General features: G+C 34.5%; 1 long non-coding RNA gene across 1 annotated transcript in view; it reads right to left on the bottom strand.

The window, feature by feature from the left end:
- LOC144239333 (uncharacterized) overlaps positions 1–22889 on the bottom strand; it is a 51150-nt gene that overhangs the window by 17273 nt on the left and 10988 nt on the right. The window lies entirely within an intron of this gene.

Consider the following 22889-nt stretch of genomic DNA (forward strand, 5'->3'; position numbering starts at 1 on the left):
TGGCAGTTCACCCAAATTGGCAAATGCTAAAATTCATCACCCTTCCTAAAATGTGGAAGAATAGTAAAAATGTATTATTATTCTCTTAACAATTTAATGACATGCAAAGAATACAAAATAAACCTGGGTATTGTACCCCGAGCATAGAGTCTAGAATATTCTACAAGAAAAATCTGAAAATCAATGAAAAATGAATTTAGTTGTATGATAGCTTTTACAGTAGTCAGTTGCCTATAACTTCATCATCAAAATAGAGTTTGATACTAGAAGGTTATATTGTGTTATAAAGTTTTCCTCTATTGCTTACACGACATTATATGTATAAAGTATAAAAATTGCCATATTTATTTCTGTTTCAGAGGTAGTCTAGAGTTTTGCAATGTTGATTTCAATTACAGCTGTATCCAAGTACCTATCTTTTCTCCGGGAAGGTTTTGAGCAGTAAGTAAGGTGTGCTGAACACTTTGTATGAGAAGATCTTTCTTCTCAAGTGTATTACTAAGAAAAATCTCAGTCTACTAAAACCTCTGTCTTTAATCCCGTGGGTAACACGAAGTATTTGGGAAATTTAGAGTTCAAGGCAAATCAGTATTCTCATTTTTTTTTTTTTTTGGTGCATTTAATGTTTAGAACATTAATGAAGCTAAAATCAGGGAAACTATTTTCTATGTGCCTATAAAATCAATTCCATCCTTGTCAGAGTTCTGTTAGTCAAGTATTATTGCAAATCATTCTATTAGTTGCTAGAGGATGAGGGTAAAATATTTTTTAAAAAAAGTAAATAAATAAAGCAAATTCATCAACATTATCAAACAAAGTCAACTTTTTTATACTCACCTTTCTTTTTTCTTCATTTTTCATTTATTTTGGAGAGAGAGAGAGAGAACAAGAGAGAACGCACACGTAAGCTTGATGGGGGAGAGGGGCAGAGAAAGAGAAAGAGAATCCCAAGCAGGCTCCATGCCCAGTCCAAAGCCTGATGTGGGGCTCTATCCCACCACCCTGGGATCATGACCTGAGCATAAACCAAGAGTTCGATGCTTAACCAACTGATATATCCACGTGACGCTCTACTCACCTTTCTGATGATGGGTCCAGAGCTAAACTCTAGCATAAAAAATTTGCTAATTCAGCATCACCTGGGTAGTATTGAAAACACTAAGAGATTCAAATACAGACATAACTTCAAACTGCTTTCAAAGTAAACAAAGGCAGAGTGATGAGGCCTGCGCTATATGCCAGTCTGTGCCTGTAATTCCTATGATCTTGGTGAAATGATAGAAAATAATAATAATTCAGGTTATGCTTAGCAATAACTTGTTTTCAGGAAAATCTATTCAAGTGTGACTGTTTATGTAGGTTGGAGAATAATTAGAATTTTTTTGTATTTTAGGTAGAATATTGATACGCAACAATATTTTTCTCAAGATAGAGTAAATATGAGGTAAAAAATCAACATAATAAGAAAATGTTTGTTGAAAACATCTTATCAAATGACTTTATACACTAGAGAGTCAGGCCCTTCAGTTTAGAATGCCCAGCAGGCAAGCAAAAGTTGTTTGTTCCGAATAAAAGTAGCTATCTTTTTAGAACTAATGTGAAAATGTTCATCTTGAAAAGGAAGGTGAATTTCTTTATTTACTGTACCTGTCCAATTTATGGGTGTGACAACATGTAGGTAGCCTAATTGAAAAGTTTTATTATATATAGGTGCACAGAAGGTGAGGTCCTGTGTTCCTGAAACAACCAGAGTATTTGGAGGTGTTGCTGTTTTTTAGAAGATGTGACTAAGATTTTAATCATTTAACATTATGAATTGCACCTTAACACTTAATCCGAGCATTTACACTGATGATTCTTTTATGTTGAACCAGCCTAACAATATTTAAACTTCTAATTTTTTTAATGCTTATTTATTTTTGAGAGAAAGACAGAGTGCAGTGAGGGAGGGACAGAGACAGAGGGAGACACAGATTCCAAAGCAGGCTCCAGGCATCGAGCTGTCAGCACAGAGCCCTATGTGGATCTTGAACTCATGAACCACAAGATCATGACCTGAGCCGAAGTCAGATGCTTAACCAACTGAGCCACCCTAGTGCCTCACAATATTTAAACTTCTATGAATACACTGTTAGCAGATAAAACCTGACATGTTTTAGCCGCGTTTAAGAATTATTTTGTGGTAAATCTGTTTGGTATCTCACCATATCATTTCATAGCTGTAATTAAGAGTAATTATGGTCTGTATGTAAAAAAATATTCTCTTTTCTTTCTCTTTCTCAAAGACAATGGATTTGACATATACTGGAGGTATTTAAATTCACTCCTTGGAAATCTTAAATTTGTGTGATAGGAAGAATACAAGAAACTATGTTTAAAACATGTTCCTAATATAATCCTTATTTTTATAGCTTATTTCTTAAATTAATTTGTGTGAGTTTTTTTGGATAAAATGAGTAATTACGTTTTAATTTAGTATAACAAGCAGGATTGAAGTAGAACTATATGAAAAAAAAAAACCCTTCAGCTCAACTTCTGTGATAGATATTACTCTTTATGTTAGGATTGTTTGTTTAAATAATTTTTTTTCTAATATAAAAACACCCGATGGTGCGGGGGAGTGTTGGTTCTTCATCAGAATTTTTTCACAAAATTGATACTACAAGGAATAATGTTCATTTACATATGGCCTATAGTTTCTTACTCTCCAATTGACTTTTTTGTCTACACTGAATGTTTTAATTTTAGCCCAGAGTATTCATTAGTATTTGCTCTTTCCAAGTCTTAAATTTAAGACAGTATTATTCTATCAACTACTTAATCTTCCTTTTAAATTTTTTATTAGAAGTCTTCTAACCCAGTTTCATTATGGATAATATCATCAATAATACAGATTTAATGTGTAATTACTTCTGACAAATATCTCCATGTATTTCAACTCTCATTTATTGCTTATGTTTTCATTTTGCTCATCACATTCACATTTCTCAAATAGCATCAAATGGATGCTTGTCTCTCTAGAAATTTTCATTGAAGTATAACTTTAGTGCCAAAAGCCTAACTTTAAAAATGATGTTTCTACTAGCAAGTTGAAAACACAGATCCTCTCAGACCCATTCCATATCCAATGTCGTTTCTATCAAAGATGACTGTTAATAGAAATATTATGTTAATAGTGACTGTTAAAATTAAAGACACTTAACTCTTAGCTTTCTTGTTCCTTCTGAAGAGAAGAGATAAAGAGAGGGAAGAAGAGAGAAGAGAGAGGAGAAAAAAGAAAAACAAAAGGAAAGAAAAGGTAGGAAGTGAGAAAAGACAGGAAGGAAGTCACACTTATACTTGGCAATACAAAACTTTTTCATTTGGTCTATTTCAACTTGTTATTTCCCATAAAGACCTTCTGGCCCATTTGTAATCATCTCTGTAAACTTCTGAGAGCAGCCATTTATTTACTGAATATTCCAGAAGATGGAATTCATCTCACAAGAAAGAATAGACTACTCTGGAGGAGACTGTAGTTTCAGTGTTTCAGGAGTGGTTTAGGATCACTTGAATCCTGGTTTATTGAAATCTATTTTGAAGGGTTTTAATAGGGATCCAGGTATAGTGTTTGAGAAATAAAATCTAAGAAACAACCTGGTGTTTTCATTTACTGTTACACTGAAAGATAAAATAGCTTACTTTTATTTACATCAAAAACAATACTTTTAAACACAAATTACTTAAGCTTTCCATCTTTTGCCAAACTTTTTTATCCTTTCTTTGGCTGAAATGTTTTTGTTCTAGAATTTTTACATTGACTATAAACCTTTATAACTTCATTTCTCATCTGCCTTGGTTTTATTGACCACAGTTATAGAGCAAATCAAAATTTTGTAATCAAATGTTGAGTAGCACACATTGTTAAAACATTCAGCAGAGATAATCTAAAAAGATAATTTGTTTTCCTTTGTTTAGACTGAAATGAAATGAAGAATGTTAGCAAAATGACCTCTAGAGTTCCCAAAATATAAACGCCCCAGTGCCCCAATAAAATAACCTGCATTCAGTGCTCAATTCATGCCAAGAAATAATGATCTCCAAAGTATTGATTTTATCTTCAGTTTCCTGAAATAATAACTTCTTATGATAATAAATCTTGTACTCTAAACAAATCAGTCATGTGTAGCAAAATCAATCTTCTTTTTATACAGTAAATTTTTGGTCTATATATTGAAGGCTTTTCTTCTTAAAGGAATAGGTACCTATTGCGACCCTTGCTCTGTGTTCTTTTTTTATTTTGTTTACATACAGTAGTCTAAGGTCAAAAGAAAAGCAATATTTCTAGTCATTGCTTTTTTCAGTAGAGTCTGATCAATATCTTCTTCCTTATAGGGTAAAAAATCTCATCGCTGTAATTATCTTATCTAAATTATGTATGTATGTATGTATGTATGTATGACACTGCCATACCTCTCATGGTTTAGAAAGGTCTGTCAAAACGGAGTTCCCACCCTAAAATATTAATACATATACTAATTTTAAAACTTCCTTTTTAAGTCAATTCTTGAGTTTCTGGTTTGGAACTTGAGAGATCAAATTCTGGGGAAGTAGAAGAGGCAGTAGGTTGAATGTATATTGGATGTGATGAGCAGTAAGAAGTATGTGTGGGGAATCTTTGTGGGTATATCTGTACATAAGATCACCCAGGGAAAATGAAGAAGAAACGAGAACAAGAGAGACACATTTGAGGACAAATGCTGAGAAATCCCAGCTTTGAAGAGCAGATTGGAGAAAGGAAAGCCTGAACACAGAGTCAGAGAATGAATGTGTAAGAAGAGAAGTAAAAAACAAAAAGCCAGTAGTGCACCTTGATGTGGAAGTCAGAGGAAGAAGGCGTTCAGTAGGAGAGAGGGGGTAATTGTGTAAGTGTTGCAGACGGTGAAGGTGACATTAGAACTGAAAGCATTCACGGACTTTGCACAAGAGGAAGTTGTGAGTGACCTTCATGGGAGCATTTACATTAAAAAGAGGAGGTGAAAGCCACATGGAGTGGTTTAAGGAATAAACATGATGTGAGAAAGTCAAGACTACCGGGAAAGTTCTGCTTTTAAAAAGCTTGACTCTGGGGCACCTGGGTGGCTCAGTCAGTTGAGCATCTGACTATTGATTTCAGCTCAGGTCATGATCTCATGGATTGTGAGTTTAAGCTCCTGAGTGAGCCCCGTGCTGGCATTGTGGAGCCTACTTAGGAATCTCTCCCTCTCTCTCTGCTCCTCCCCCACTGTCACATGCTCTCTCTCAAATAAATAAATAAACTTTAAAAAAATCCCGAGGAGCTTAACTACAAAGGGAAGAGGGTTCATAATAGCTAGAGCTAGAGGATATCTCTTTTGATGATGATGATGATGATGATGATGATAGGTGAACTTGAGGATAATCTTTCCAAACTATCTTTCCATTTAAACAGAGTTAATACTCTCCCCATTTCTTTCTTATTGATATCAATGAATTTTAACACTTAGTGATCTCTTTCATTTTAAATTTCCCAGAGCCAGTATATTAGGAGGGAAGGATAATCAATGTTCATCATTTTATCACGATTTAAAATCTTTTTGCAGTTTCTATCTCAGCCGACTAGGAAATATTAAATACAATATTTTTTTCACACATCTTACTCAGTAATTTAAATTTTGATCAATCCTAGGATTACTCTTAGAGCAGGGGTAAGTCTAACCATTCTGTGCACAGAACACTGGGAACAGTGTCTGTGCTGTCCATTGACAAACCTGCAGCCTCCTGTGCCTTCTGACTACCCCATTCCTCTCCCCCTTCTCCACAGTGGAGTAGGCGCAGAAGCCTGGCTTTTACCAAACAATGCAAAAATGCCTTTTAAAAAGCTTTTGCTGCCATTAGATATGGCTCTGGTGCAAAGAGGTAGAAAAAATAACTGGATCAACTTGCATCATCAGATTTTAAAATGGAATCTGATAAATTTTATAAAGAAATTTCCATTCCTATGTAGCTGTGTACAAGGCAAATCAAATGGCTTATTAGAACACTAATGCTGTGTTAGCCGTCAAAGTTAGGCTGAATGTGATGCCCTAATGCCTTAGACATTAAAATTACAGAATCCTTATGAGGTGGCGACGCATGTCATGCTTTTCTTCCAAGTGTCATCTAGAATGGATTAAACGCAGTGAATAAAATACTTAATGGTATTTGCTCTCGCTCACCTTGCAAGGCTGATTATTTGCATGGAAGAGGCACTATGCCTTTCCTAACATAAGCAGAACAGTTTTATGTACAGTTTAGTTACAGAGCAATGTGGACTGTCGTGCTCTTCCCTTCTACCATCACCCCCGCTACCACCACACCGATTTTCTGGTAGAAAAATATTTCAAAAAAAGGATCAGAGATCCAGGAATTTTCAAAGCTTGCAGAGGCTGTACCCATCAGGACAGAGAAGCACTTAAACAGGAACAAATAAATAAAAAAAGACCCAATCGATTTGCTCTGGGGCACCGCAATGCCTGAAGAGATCTCGCTGTTTGATTTCAGCCACTGATCGGAACAGTGCCATCCACCCAAATCTGGAGCACTTTCTCACGGAGTGTTTGCTAATGGCCCATTAAGGAACTTGAATTGCTTCCAAGATACTTTGCTTTTGTCCCTGTTCTCACTACTTTTTATTGTACTAGGATCAACTTCTCTTTCCCCAATCACCCAACACCTTGCTTGATATGTGAGAGCGAGCGGTTCTACTCAAACTGGATTCAGCTCTATTGATGTCAGCTGGGGTTACTTATTTTGCGAGGGATGGGATAAGGCCATACAGAGGTTTTTGCTTGTTTCATTTTCTAAGTTCATTTTTTGTTTTTGGTTTTTGTTTGTTTCATTTTCTAAGTTCATTTTTTGTTTTTGAACTCAATCCAGAAAGAGACAAAAATTCGTATTTGTAACAAATCCTCTGATTTGAAGATGGTGTGTGTTCTATCCTGCTCTTCAATAACATATTTGAGCACTGGTTGTGAATACAACCATTGTGATGGACACTCAGCAGTGTACAAAAGATAGAGATTTGAACTGCATGGCACCTTATAACATAAAGGGAGAATCCAACTGCACAAGTGGAAATGTTACTACCCTTTGGTCCTCAGTTCTTGGCTTCTCTGAGAAAAGAATTCAGTGGGCAGACAGTGCCAGTGAGGCGGCAGAGAATCTTTATTGAAGGAGCAAAAGCACATGCTCAGGAAGGGAGAATGGACAGCCCAGAGATGGCAGCTGCATTGAAATCAAGGGTGTCTTTTTTTGTTGTCTGCATAGGCTATGGGCCGTAGCTATGGCTACAGACTGAGCCTGTTTCCAATCATCTGAGGAACTCCTGCTATAAGTTGGGAAGGGGAGTTTTTGACTCTACAAGGTTCTTTCTGGAAGTATCATGGCAGACTTTCCCCATGGCTGGGGGAGGCTAAAATTGCAATGCAAATGCATTATGAACCTAGGGGTTACCCTGGGGCAAAGGTGGAAGAGGGGGTGCATGTTCTGCACCTGTGGTTCCTGGTCTGTTAGCCCTGGGGTCTTAGAAGGCACGAGATCGGGGTGTTGTGACCCTGACTTCTAATGTGTAATCTGTTTATCATCACTCCTGCCTCCAGCTCAAGTCTCACCAACTGCCTACTCTATCAGAAATATCTGAAGCACATTCACAAAGAACACACCAATGTGCACAGATAATACCCTGCCGAGATTAGTCATGGTGCAGCTAGAGATGGACCACAAAGTATAACTGTGCTCAGCATTTCACGATGGTGTTGGGTGTTGAGTGGATGTGGTCATGCCTGGACTAGCAGCATATGAGACATTGAGCTTATAGTTTCATAATTTCTCCAGCTTAGAGTCTGCCCTCCCTCTGGACTACACTGGCCACTATGAGGAACTAGACAGGCTTCAAGAATTTGTGCATACTCATTATGAGAACGAAATTGATAATTTTCATTCTATTTGCTCTTGATTTAGGAGTCAAGCAACATGACAGTTAGCCTTGAACCAAAACTGAATTGTCTTTCTTGCCAGTCTTTGAAATCCAGACAAGTCTTTGTGATATTACTTAAAATGACTGCCAAACACAAAAGAAACCTTAGAATAGTAGGATGCAAACAATAGAAGTTACCATTAAATGCCTACTAGAGTCTTGCACAGGATGTGAGAGAGTTAATTAGGAAAGTCTACTTCGTGGTAGAGGTTATGAAGGAAATGGGGAAAGTGTAATGCAGATTTTTGGCCTTATTTATAATTTGTGCTACCATAAATTCATTTTGTAAATGTACCATAATGAATTCTCTGGACTCTCTCTCTACAATGTGAACTTCAGTGTCAGATCTTACAGTAACTCTTATTGTTTCCTTGTTCAATCATACCTTACGTGAGTAGGAGCCTCTTTCCAGCACTAGTTTTCAGGCAGTTAGAAATAAGTGGATTGAAAGACTTATATTGATGGTGGCATGTGTTGTGGGCTACCTAACAGGAACATTGAACAGTACAGCTCACGTAACTTTATTTTCCTGTCTAAAAATATTATACCATGGATAAATATAAGTGTACATATATGCAGATATAAACATACATTTGTGTTTATTCGCACAGCTTAGGCAATTACCTATCCTTACGAACTTGTAGAATCTATTGGTCCTGTTTTATTTTTTAAAAAATTTTAAAAGTTTATTTATTTTGAGAAAGAGTGCATGCACATGCATGAGTGGGGGAGGGACAAGGAGGGAGAGAGGGAGAAAGAATCCGAAATAGGTTTCATGCCGAGTGTGGAGCCTGATGTGGGGCTTGAGCTCACGAACCGTGAGGTCATAACCTGAGCTGAAATCAAGAGTCCACTGCATAAGGTATTTTATCTGCATTTTAAAAATAGTATCCTCTTTTTAATAAGTTAATGTGACATAATTATCTAAAATCCATTTTCAGGGTATTGAATCCATAACATAGCTTAAATTTTCTAATACACTCATAACTCAAATATTTGGTTCACTGATATCATAATCATAACCCTAGTGGCAGACCATGTTATAGGTAAGATAATGTGATCACCAATGCAGCCCTGAGTTGAATATTTTGACCAGAAAGGGCAACAGTGTCCTGTCCCCCTTTCATCATGATCTGGTGGCATGACATCATTAGTTTATGCAATAATATGGTTTTTTGGCTTTGAGGAATTGTAACTTACAAGTTATTATAAGACTAATACAGTTTGTTTCATGGGAATAAAGCTTGTCTTATTAACAACAAATTGCAACTATATTTTAAAACTGAGGACTAAAGTATACTTAAGGGAGCTGCCAAAAGCTATAGCACAGTCTCTTAAAATTTACCGAAAGGTGGGAGAATCAGCTACTTTTAGTCTATAGGCCGCACATTTCCTAATGTATATAATTTGAAGGAAGAGGAAGAGGGAGGGTTGAATCAGAATTGCAAATTCCTAGTCTAATAGGAAGTGTGCTGGCTTTTTCCTGCCACACTCAATGAGGGAAAAGAGATTAAGAGAAGGCTAGTAATCTTCCATGTGGACCCAGCAAACCACATAAGAAAGTCAACATGCATACAGACACTCCATATTTTGTTTGTTTCAAATGTTAGTGGCTTGGCTTAGAATGTGAGGTGGTTTTTTGAACTTGTTTTGACAGTTTTGGAGCAATAGAAAATGTTTCACTCAAAATTCTGTTACATATTTAAAATGGAAAAATAAAATATATATTTTTTTACTTCTTCAAAGCATATAGCCACATTTTAAAATGTTGTTTGCTTCTTCATTCAGAGACTCTGTTTTATATCTTTGAAGATAGATCCTTTGCTGACACTTAAATAGTCTAGATTTAGTGAGTCAAGGGAACAGTACAAGTATTTTGAATGCAATGTTGTGAATCGCTTTTGGCATATTCTGTGAATACTGGTGAAATATTGCTGCATTATAACAATTCTTCATTGTAATAATGTTTTATTTTTTACAGTTAGAAAATCTAAGAGCCGAATGTGTCTGAATAAGACTGGCATGATTCAGCAATCAATCTCAAAATACGGGTGCATATATTAAGCAGTATTCTCTGAAGGGTAGTAATAGAGCCTATTGTCAGTATGTGGGGAACTTCAATAAAATGCCCATAGGAATAGGGAGATGAGGGATATAAATGACTTCTTTTTTAAGAGTTAAACTGTAAGATAAATACCTAATGAATCAGTGTGTGGATATGAAATCACCCAAAAGAAGCAAAATTGTTCTTACCATAGAAACACTGGGGCTATAACTTGATTGAATGTATTAGCATATCTAAAGGGGGGAAATGCAGCTGTGAGCTGGAGTTTGTCAGCTATAAAAACACCCAGAGATGAGTATTACGAAGGGAAAAATTGGCTCATTCAAATGCTACGAGAAACAGAAGGCACTTTTGCCGATGGACAGTCTCATCTTGATACATTTAAATGTCTGGGGACTTAGATATCCCGCAAGTTTTTGAATATGCTTTGACTTCCTATTTATGTCATCTTACAAGAAACCTATGGCTTTTGATTTCGCTAGTCCATTGTTACTGTTACTTTTCATGGTGAATAAATGCATTAGGGTTTTTTATTTTATTCCTACTAAAATTATGTTTTTAAATGAGTGCATTAGCATCCTGATATTTTCTGTTTCTCTTGGTTGAACATGAGCTCTCTCATGAAAGAAAGGTCCTTATATTTACAAGACCAGAGTGGTAGGTACATTCAAGATAGAGGGCCAGATCTTAGACCCAGTCAAGACTCACTAGCCTAAGAGGCTCTCTTTATTCTGTTCTCCATAATGACTTACATATTGTGTTGAAGTTTTAGTAGCTGTGATAAGCATATAATCATACATGCCTTTGCAACTCATATCTATTTTCCTATTATACAAATTAAAGTTTTGAAAGCATTTTAAAATACCTGTATATTATTTCATTGTATGCTTGTATGATTAATGTACTTGTTTGATTCCCTCTTAATAAATATTTAGATGGGTTTCTATTTTTGCCACTATACATAAAGATGTAATAAGTATCCTTAAATACAGATAACTTCACCTTCTTATTTTTTATTTGTACGAAGAGGTGTCCAAAAAATGGTGTTACTATGTTAAAATTTGCATTTAAAAACTTTTTGAAACTGATTTTGGGTTCTTTTTTAAATGAATGTAGTATTTCACACTTCTACAAGTAATGCATAAAAATGCCAATTCCCAGTTTCTTTACCAACACCTGATGTTAACTTTTTGTAAACTTAAATGGTATTTTGTTGTACTCTTAATTAACATTTTATTGAATCTTATATTAAAAAGAGGTTGCACATTTATTTATAGATTTTTTAGAGATTTGCATTCCTTTCTGGAAATTGTTCACATCCTTTTTTTTCTATTGGAATGCCTTATTTCTTATTAATTTGTTGGAGCTTTTGATATAGTAACATTATATCTCCTTTTTTTGTACATAGGTGTTATACAATTTCTCCTCATTCTGTGTTTTCTCTTCTGATTTCATTCATAGTGTCTTTGGTTATCTATAAGCACATGTCATTTGTTCATACATCATCAAATATGCTTGTCTGTTTCTTTCAGCTCCCAGTATTTCTGCCTTATCAAAAAGACTACTGACTCCCAACAGTTAATAGGATATCTTTATAAACATCTTGTACTACTTGATCTTTTCATTGATATGTTTAAATCTTTAGCCCATCCCTCATTTAACTTATATCTGCTTTTTCCTAGGATTCCAAGTGTGTTTTCTTCAAGCATATATATTCTAGTTAGGAAAAAAAATCTGAACATTACTAATGATATTAAGATGTACATTCTTGGCTGCTTGTTGTATAGTTTTGAGAACATAAATGTATCATCTAATCAAGAAACACATGTATTTAAGTCTATTTAGACTATTTATCTTCAGATTTGAGGACATTTTGTAGATAATCTGTATGACAAATAATGCATTAAGATGGTAAGTATTGTTAGAAGGCAGCTATTATCCTAAAGTGGTGTTCATATGTTGCTGCCTTCCAGTTTATGAAATCTCAGTATGTCTCGAGACTCTTTGGCTTGTGAAATCCTAAAAGCCTGGGCTGCTATGCTATTTTGACTTTTTCATTATCACCGATATCTAAAAATAAAATTGATAGGTTCAAAGTGAATCTAAGTCCAGGAACTTAAGAATGGGCATTAAGAACGTATCTTTGTATAAACATAAAACTTGCAAACAGTTGACTTATTGAGTTGATTGCTTTGATCCTATATTGTGCTGATTCCCTAAGCCTTGGTAGATGATTCAGTGAGAGAATTGCCCATTTATAACTATTTCATGAAACTAGTTAGAGCTGAGAGTGATGAATAATTCAGTTGAAATTGACGTGGCTTTATTTCTTTGAATTGTGACAAAGTAGGGTGGGTATTAAAGTGGAGAGGAATCAGAGACGAATCGGAGGAATCATGGATGCCATGAAGTCCCAAAAGCTGCTTCCCTTGAGTGAATACTACTTGCATTAGTCTCCCCTTGGTAGTTCCTTAGTTTTCATGTCAGCTAGATCTGTGGGCTGGTGATGAATTTTTACTAGCTTTTAGCGAAATGAACATTTATATAGGTCAACGTTAATCTGCCAGTCGTCTAAGATTCTGAGATGATGTCATTCCCTTTTCTTTTTTCTTTATGTGTTGAAGTATTTATTTGATGCAGCTATGGTCATCATTTTTGTTATTTGATTCATTTTATTTAACTTTGTTTAACTGTCCTTACATGACAAAGAGTTGTCTGCTCTATTTTATCCTCTTGTTAAATTTATTTTGGGGAGGGGGGCATATGTCTTTTGGTGTGTGAGATTCAAAAATGTAGAAGCTAATGTTTCAGAAGGCATTATATTCTCAGGTATATTAATCCTAACTGTGTTTCGAAGAAGATATTGACTATAAGGTAGGTACTTGGCAGTTCTAGCTAATTTAAAACTTTTACTTATGTACGTATCAGGCCTCCAGGTTGCCTTAGTGATCCTAAAAGTATAAACTGAGACAAGAGTAGCTCTTGGTGCAGGATTCCAGTGTCCTAGATCTGAGAAAGGCCTAAAGTCTCTAGTCCTTAGTATTCACTGGAGTAGGATCCTGACTGGCAAAGAGCATCCAAAGTTGATCTAGAAATTGGGAATCCTGGAATGAAGTACCTGGAAAGACCTTGAAGTATTTGTGGGATGCTGGCTCTGATCCTGATTGTCCCCATTGCTTTGGCCCAACTTTGTCAGGGCTAAAGCACAGAGTGAGAGGCCTTGCAGCAGCGCTGGGCTCAGTGGGAAAGAATGCAATACTTTATGGGTAATGTCTGCTCTGGTACAGCCTGGGGAAATGGTGGTGAAATATTCAGGTATTTGTCATTCTTGTTTCAGTTCACTTTCTAAAATTACCATATCAGGAAATATTTTGCAGCATAGTAAACAGGAGATAAATGACAACATTTACAATGAAAAAGTGGCAAATTGAAGGAAACATAAAAGTAAAGAATAGAAAAAATTAAAATCTGCTTTTAGCTGAAAGTTTAGTAACTTAGGGTTGGTTAGGAATTATTTTGGAATTATTTTAGCTTTAAGGAGTTAGTGAAATTCTATTTATAGGGTATATGTGTTCAGAAGCAACAGAAAACATAAGCTAAGATATATTACTGAAATTTAATTTAATCTCAGAAATTAATTTTCATAATGTATGCTAGATTTTAAATTTTTTTTTTTAATGTTTTATTTATTTCTAGGAGAGAGAGAGAGAGAGACAGCGTAAGCAGGGGAGGGCCAGAGAGAGAGGGAGTCACAGACTGAAATAGGCTCCAGGCTCTGAGCTGGCAGTCAGCACAGAGCCCGATGCGGGGCTCGAACCCACGAACCGCGAGATCATGACCTAAGCGAAAGTCGGACGCTTAACCGACTAAGCCACCCAGGCGCCCCAATGTATGCTAGATTTTAATACCAACATTAATAAAGTCCAATTTTAATCAGCCATTTGAAATCAGATAAAATATAAGTTTCTCCTATATCACTGTTTTAAAAAATATATACTCAAAGATCTATTATTGACAAACTTTGAAATGAAATGAACTTGCAAGATAAATGGTAAGATATACTTAAGGAATTTAAGTTAAGTTAGTTCTTTAAAATACTGATCATATACATAGGAATTTTTACATAGTCACATCTTATGTAGTGATTTGCAAATTCATGTCTTTTTGGGTTCCCATCTCTGCTAATTTGCATTTCTGGCTTACTGTATCCTAAGTTGTTTCTAATTATAGCTCTGTTATAAAATTGGATGAATCTACTCAATTTTAACATGCAGAATCTATATAAGCTAATGTAAAACATAGAACAACACCAAAGAAACAGTGTATAAACAAAATATACAATGTTATGTTTTTGTGTCAGTATATTTGTATTTTTCTAAAACTGTATGTTAGAAAAGTGAACTTCCAATGTTTCGTCAAGTATTTTCAAATCCAGTGTTTCTTTAGCTGATTTCGCAAAATGAAAAAAGTACTACGCTCATGTGACTTTCCCCTAGAATATTAGTCATATGTGTTATTTTACTAATTATCATGAATTTTTAAAAATCTTTGATTTTATGCTCTAAACATATTTGATTATTTAGTGTATGTTTTTATTCATTGTAATCTACATTCACTTATGAGATAATTTATGGATTTGTTTTATGACATTTAAAAATAAAGCTGACAAAACATGAGGAGAAATGTCATTTTTTACAAAAAGGGTAAGTAAAATTATTAATAAAGTTATTGCTGTAAGATTTCAATACAATTCATTGTTATTTACTATTATAGTAAAAAGTGATCTCTAGAATAAATATGAAATTCCACCTTTATTTTATATATGTATTTATAAAACAAATACATATACATACATTCATGAGTTGGTTTAATTTTCCTTTTCCTGTCATATTCATCTTATTTGGGTTCTGTATCAAAGTTATAGGTTTATAAATAAGTGACAGAGTATTTGTAAAGTTTTTTGATTTTTATGTCCTAGAGATGAATTGGCATAAATTTGATGTTTTTATGTTTTGAATGTTGTTTTCAGGTATAACCTGAAAAACAAACCATCTGGGCCTATTTTCCTTAGTGGAAAGATATTTAAATTAAAGAGTCAGTATTGCTAATATTTATAAGATTATTTCATTACCCATTTCTTCATTACTTAATATTATTTTCTATGATATTTTCAATTTTGAGTTGTTAAACTAAATGGAATGGCTTTTTAAAAAATATCGAATTATTTTTTTATTATTTTAAATTTATTTACTTATTTTGAGAGACAGTGTGAGTGGGGCAGAGAGAGAGAGAGAGAAAGAGAGAGGGAGAGAGAGAGAGAATCCCAAGCAGGCTCTGCACTGTCAGTACAGAGCCCAATGCAGGGCTCCAACTCATGAAACTCTAAGATCATGACTTAAACAGAAACAGAGTTGGGTGCTTAACTGTTTGAGCCACCCAGACACCCCTTTGAATTATCTTTTTAATCTGAAATATCCACATATTTCTTTAAACGTTTATTTATTTTGAGAGAGAGCACTCACATGAAAGCTGGGAGGGGCAGAGAGAGAATCTCAAGCAGGTTCTGAGCTGTCAGCACACAGCCCGACATGGAGCTCAATCTCAACAACCAAAGAGATCACGACCTGAGTCAAAATCAAGATTTGGAAGCTCAGGGTGCCTGGTTGGCTCAGTTGGTTAAGCGTCCGACTTCGGCTCAGGTCATGATCTCACAGTTCGTGGATTGGAGCCCCGTGTAAGCTCTGTGCTGACAGCTACCTCAGAGCCTGGAGCCTGTTTCAGATTCTGTGTCTCCTCTCTCTCTGTCCCTCCCCTGCTCTCTCTCTCTCTCTCTCTCAGAAATAAATAAAACATTAAAAAATTCTTTTTAAAGATTTGGAAGCTTGACCAATGTAGTCACCCAGAAACCCCTATAATTGCCGTATTTTTAATCTTGTTTTTATCTTAATATTGCTAACATTTGCTGTTTCTCCTTTTTCCTTGAACAGCTTTAACAATTGTTTTTATTGTTTATATAATTAACTTTTGGCTAACTTAATCTTTTGTGTTTCTTGTTTCACTAATCTCTGCCAGTATAGTCTCCTTTAAACAGTCTCTGGTTAAACTTTGGGTTTTTTTAGCTGATTAATTTGAAAGTTTAGATTTTTGATTTTAAGATTTCTTTTTTCTAATATAAGACTTTAGGGTAGTCAATTTTATAGTAAGTCAAACTTGTATCCCACAAGTTTTCATACATAATTTTTCATTAAAAGTCTGTTTTTAAATATGTATTTTCTTTTTTTAAAAACTTTTTAATATAGTTTATTTATTTTTGAGACAGAGAGAGACAGAGCACAAATGGGGAAGGGGCAGAGAGAGAGGGAGACACAGAATCTGAAGTAGACTCCAGGCTCTGAGCTGTCAGCACAGAGCCTGATGCGGGGCTTGAACCCATGAACTGTGAGATCATGACCTGAGCTTAACCGACTGAGCCACCCAAGTGCCCCTAATATTGTATTTTCAACTTGGTTTACTTTTTGAATCTAGAGATATTTTTATTTTTTATCTTGTAATTCCTGAATCTATTTTTCAAAAGAAGCTTTTGTTATCCAGTTTCATTTACTTGTTTTAAGGACAATTTGCATAGTTCCCATCTTTGGAAATTTATTTGATCTTTGTTTGTGATCTATCCCTACTCATATAGATTAGAAAAAGATGTGTATTTTATAGTTAGTGAGTTCAGAGTTCTAAATACATCCATTAAATCAAACTTCATACTTATGTTGTATTCTGAGTTATACTTATGTTCCATAGACTTATTTGATATTTTCCTACCTGATATACAAGTACTAAGTTACATATAAAAACATTTGAACTGTGTTGGGGGAATTGGTCCATTTTTCTAATAGTTAATGAGGCTAGATTCATTAAAATTTAGGATTGTTATATGTTCCTAGTGAATAACCTCTTTAATCACATGAAAGTGATTTTCTTTGATCTAGTAATTAATTTTTTGCTTTAAAGAGATTTTGATTTAATATTAAGTAAACTAATCAGATTCTTTGGGATGGTTTTCTTTTTCTGGTTTCCATCTTTTTTCCCCCATATTTTGTGTTTTTATGGTTTAGGAGTGTTTCTTGTATATGCGTTTTGCTGTTTTTAGCTTTTATACCTCTTTACAGACTTTGTCTTTTTATCTAGAAACTTTAGTTCATTTACAGTTATTGGACTTACTGATATATATTTTTTACTTCTCTTTTTTTAAATATTTTTAAAATTTATTTTAGGGGAGAGAGAGAGAGAGAGAGAGCGTGAGCAGGGGAGGGTCAGACACAGACTCTGAAATAGGCTCCAGGCTCCGAGCTGGCAGTCAGCACAGAGCCTGACAGGGGCTCGAACCCACGAACCGTGAGATCATGACCTAAGCGAAAGTCGGACGCTTAACCGACTAAGCCACCCAGGTGGCCCTTCTCTTTTTGTCACATACTTTAGATTGATTAGATTTTTGTTTTACTTACTATATTTTTTTCCATTTGCTATAGATTACCTTTGTGGTTTACTGATATATTTACTAAAACATGTCTAAATTTAATCAATATTTTTGCCCTTATACCAAATGATTCAAAGATCTTAGACTTACTTACTATTCAATATTAATGATTGTTATCTAATACTTTCACTCTATTTTTAATAAGGCATGAATATCTACTTTAAAAAACAAAATTAGTATATTTTATCCATGAGCATTTCTTCTTCTTACACCTTCCATGTTTCTAAATTATTTTCATTATAATTTTCTTAGTTAGAATTTGATCTTTGGAAAACACCAACGTTTTGCTTTTATAAAATTTTCTATTTCCCCTCTTTTTGTCCTCCTCTTTAAAAGGTTTTGGGGGGGGCACCTGGGTGGCTCAGTTGGTTAAGCATCCAAATTCAACTCAAGTCATGATCTCATGGTTTGCACTTGAAGCCCCACATTGGGCTCTGTGCCAGCAGCTCAGAGCTTAAAGCCTGCTTTGGATTCTGTGTCTCCCTCTGTCTCTGCCTCTCCTTTGCTCACAACTCTGTCTCTTTCTCTCAAAAATAAAAATAAACATTAAAATTTTTAAAGCTTTTTTTTGATAAACAATTCTAGATTGAAAGTCTCTTTTTTTTTTTCTTTTAGGCTGTTGCTATTCATATTTAGGAGACATCTGTCAGTTCAGCTATTGTTCCTTTGTAGATTAACTTTCAATATTTCTTGGGATGCATTGAGCATTTTCCTTGTCTTTTTCTGTTTTCAGTTTCACTTTGCTATGTCTAGTTATAGGGTTTCTTTAGACCTCTTGAATTTGAAGATTTATACCTTTCATCACTTAAAAAAATCACCTTTAACATTATCCCTTAGCATAATGTTTCTGCCTTATTCTGTCTTTATTTTACATTAAGATGTATAGAAATTTCTCAGTCTATTTTCATGTATTTTAACCTCTCTTTCATCTTTCTCTATTTTTAACTCTCTGAGGTGCAATCTGGGTGTGATTTCCCCTGCTATCCAAAAGTAGAACATCCCTATGAAGTCTTTCAGAAAACAAAATGGTATAAAGTGAAGATGTGATTACCATTAATATATATGGAACATTTTGTTTCCAGACACAAAATGTAACCTCTCATAGATTTTTCTGATGCCTTAGGGAACATCTTGCTAACAGATGCACAGAATAATTTAAGATAAAGCACAGATGCTCACAGACACAGTTCAAAACTATGGTGGCTTGATGCTGGGGTGCTGAATGTAGTTACTGGGGAAGAAGCTTGGTGATGTCACTGTTGCTGTTTGGGGTATGTGCTGCCTCTTATAGAATGTAAAGGTTTGCTGCAAAACAAATTCTAAATACAATTTTCACTTTTCATCTTTTTTTTGTCAAAGTGGAAATCCTCTTTGGATTTCTTTCAGTTAATGAAAACAGGTACTAATACAGGTATTTTGTAGAAGTAAAGTGTTGTAATGTGAATTTGCAGAAAGGGATAACTGCACTTACATCAGCTCTCTTTTCCAATTTGTATATTCTTTCTTCATTATGGATAGACTCTTTAAACTGCCCATTTAATTAGTACCTTTAGTTACTATGCTTTTTAATTACTGCAAGTTCCCTTTGGTTCTCTGTTAAATAATCTTGGTCATTTAATAGTCTCTGATTCCTAATCACATGTTCGAGCCTCACATATTATGTATATCTTTAAATTAATTGATTTTATGTATTTCATATATGATAATCCTGATATTTAATGCTTATGAAAGTCTAATTCTGCTATTGTTTCTTGTAGCTTGTAGCTTTATTGCAGTGGTGCCTTGTCCCATTTCTTATTTTGTGTTTTGATTGTGAATATATGTTCTTTAGAGCTTTATCAAAAGGAATTATTTGAAAGCATATTTCTCAACAACAGATGTGTTTTGGAGGTAAAGTAAAACCTTAGTTTGTGAGCATAGTTTGTTCCAGAAACATATTTGTAATCCAAAGCACTCATATATCCAAATGAATTTCAAGAACCACAGGCTCACTTGTGATCATGTGACGTTCATAGTCATGTACAACTCATATTGCAAGACATCACCCATTTATAAAGTTAAAATTTATTAGAAATGTTTGCTCATCTTGTGGAACATTTGCAGAACAAGTTGCAATCCAAGGTTTTATCGTCCTAATAACATGGGGACATTTGACATGAATAATTGGCCATTAGATTTCAGAAAAATAATGATTGGTGAAAACCTCTGGGATCTCAGACCTTCCTTCCTCTTAGGATGCACCCTAGGTTCTGAGTCCTCTGCTTGTGTTGGCGCAATCTTCAAAATGGGGCTCAAAGTTATTAGGTTGTGTTTGGTGCTCTTGAACTGAGTTCATGATAGGATATTTTCTCAACATTAGATTCACACTTTTTATTTACTTTTTCATCCTTTAACATTTTACTGGTTTTATTTTAAAGTATTTAGAAAATTTTCTGCATTTAGAAAATTTTATAAAAATTCTGAAATTCTGCTTTGGAGAGAAGTTTGTTTAGGTTGTTAATTAAAAAGAATACATGTTTGAATGTATTCTCTGTTGAGTACACAATTCTACATTATTAGTTATTTATGCTTATTTCTTTTTGTTTTGACAAACTCAGCTGGTATATATTATGAGGATCATTGTTTTTTTGGGTAAAATATGTCATGATTTCAGTAGCGGGGGTGAAATATTGAATCTGTCATCACCCTTCCCTTCTTTCTCTCTTCCAATTAAGTGAAAATTTGGAAGGCAAAAGCCTTTATACAGAATGAATGTACCAATTTTACTCTATAGGGCATAAATTAAGGTTCAGTTTTATTTTATTCTTTGCATCGTGATGGAAGACACCTTTTGCAATTCATCAGTTACATTAGAAGGGCAAACAACCTCCAACTTTTGAGATGACTTACTATTAGAGTTTGCCAAAATCCACGTAGGAACAATTTGAGAATTTTTATAAATAGTGGTTTTATGTTATTTTGGAACTTTCAAAATCTAGCCATTTTAACTTTCATAATTTGTATATGAGTTTAATTTTATTAGGGAAGGCATAATTTTTAATTATCACAAGGGAAATGTGTACTGTATAATTTTCCTTCTTAAATGAATTTAAAACAAATTTCAAAAAACAGAATTCAAAGATGTCAGATTCTATTTCTAGCAGTATGGTAATAATGATGGTGTAATCTCAAGTACAAATATTTGCCTATGGCCATACCACTCTGAATGCACCCGATCTTGTCAAGTACAAATATTTAAGAAATAATTAATGTAGTTTTTATTAATAACATGTATACTTAAACAAGAACAATATAATATTAGGGTTCACCTTTAATGTTGTACAAACTGTCTCCATGAAGAGGCACAGTTGCAAAATATCTTATCAATGATTCATCAAGATAAATTTTCAGGGCTCCTGGGTGGCATGGTTGGTTAGGCATCCGACTTTTCATTTTGGCTCAGGCCATGGTCTCATGGTTTGTGGGTTCAACCCCTGCATTGGGCTTTGCACTGACATTGCAGAGCCTGCTTGGGATTCTCTCTGTCTCCCTCCCTCTCTCCACCCCTCCCCCAGTCTCACTCTCTAAAAAAAAAATATGAAAAAGAAAACCATAATGTTTCATAGAGGGTCAAGGTTAAAACAAAAGTGAATAAAATCCAAATAATGAAGGGAACCTGGGTGGCTCAGTCCTTTGAGCGTCCAACTTCAGCTCAGGTCATGATCTCACAGTTCCTGAGAACTGTAAGCCCTGCATCAGTCTGTGCACTGGTGGCGTGGAGCATGCCTGGGATTCTCTGTTTCTCCCTTTCTCTCTCTACTCCTTCCTCACTTGTATATACTCTCTCTCTCTCTCAAATAAATAAATAAATTTAACAAAAAAGTAATTATAAAATGAAACAAGGAAACAGAGTTTACTGAGAAAAGTGACGTAGTGTTGTTGGGAGTCATTTACCCAGAAATTCCCATTTTAGGTTCATCTCATGGACAAAGCTATTTTTAGGGACTTCTAAAACAGCCTTAATGTCAGAAGATTGTCTGAGCTGTTTTATTAATTTTATAATCTTCTATAATTTACATAGTAATGGAAACTTAATCAGTATTTTCAGTGTAATAATATGAAAATTACCTAAATGGCTTTATAGCTCATCTTGAAAGATGAAATCATCCATCAGATTTCTTGCAAACAAAGACCAGGTTGCTAAAGCTATTAGGATCATGTGGCATGTCTTTTTATTGTTGTTCCTCATCAATGGCACTAAACAGGAATGAGAAGAATGTGCAGGAGGGATTCTAGAAGCATTAGTGAATATGCCCAAGATACAGTATGAATATCTTTCTGGAATACTGCATTTTATCAATTATTTATTGTTACGGCAAAAATAAAATAGAAACTATTAAATTAGATGCAAATATTTGGAAACTGACCAAAAAGTTTTGTAAAGCAAATGGAAATTTATATCATTAGAAAAGCAACAAACACTAAGTGAATAGAGTTACTTTTGGGGTGGAAGGGCAGTGTAATTCATATTAAATAGGCAATGCATATATGTGACCAAGAACCCATCAAAGCCCACAAATTTGTTAACCTAGATAAAATACAAGTATTTCTTGAAATATACAAAACTCACACAAGAAGAAACAGACCATTTATAAAGGCCTACATTAGAGAAATTGAATCAGTAATTAATAACCTTTCAAAATAAAAAAGGGTCAGACCCAAATGGATTCTCTGGTGAATTCTACCAAACATGTAAAGAAGAAATTATTATACAGATTGTCTATAATGTCCTTCAGGAGACAGATGCAAAAGGAACACTTCCTAATTCAACCCATAAATCCAGCATTGTCCAAATAGCAAAAACATGTAAACCTGAGAAGAAAACTATGGATCAGTACTGCTCATGAACATAGATGCAAAAGTCTCCAACAAAATATTACCAAATTGAACCTATAAAAGGGCTAAAAAAATGATAAACCATAGTCAAGTGGGATTTATCCCAAGGAAATCTGATTTCAACAATCAGAAATCAATTAATGTAATCTACCAACAGACCACAAAAATATTTTTACAGTAATATAACAATAGATACCGGGAAGTCATTTGATAAAATCCAATACCCATTCATGTTAAAAAAAAACAACCCTAAGTAAACTAGAAATAGAAGATAACATCCACAGCTTGATAAAGAAGGTTTATGAAAAACCCTACAGCTAACATCATATGTAATAGTGAGAAACTTGAAGCTTTTCCACTAAGATCTGGTACAAGGCAAGGATTCCCTCTCACTACTCCTTTTCAAC

Source organism: Crocuta crocuta, unplaced genomic scaffold (assembly GCF_008692635.1).
Source record: "Crocuta crocuta isolate KB4526 unplaced genomic scaffold, BGI_CrCroc_1.0 scaffold140, whole genome shotgun sequence".
Lineage (NCBI taxonomy): Eukaryota > Metazoa > Chordata > Mammalia > Carnivora > Hyaenidae > Crocuta > Crocuta crocuta.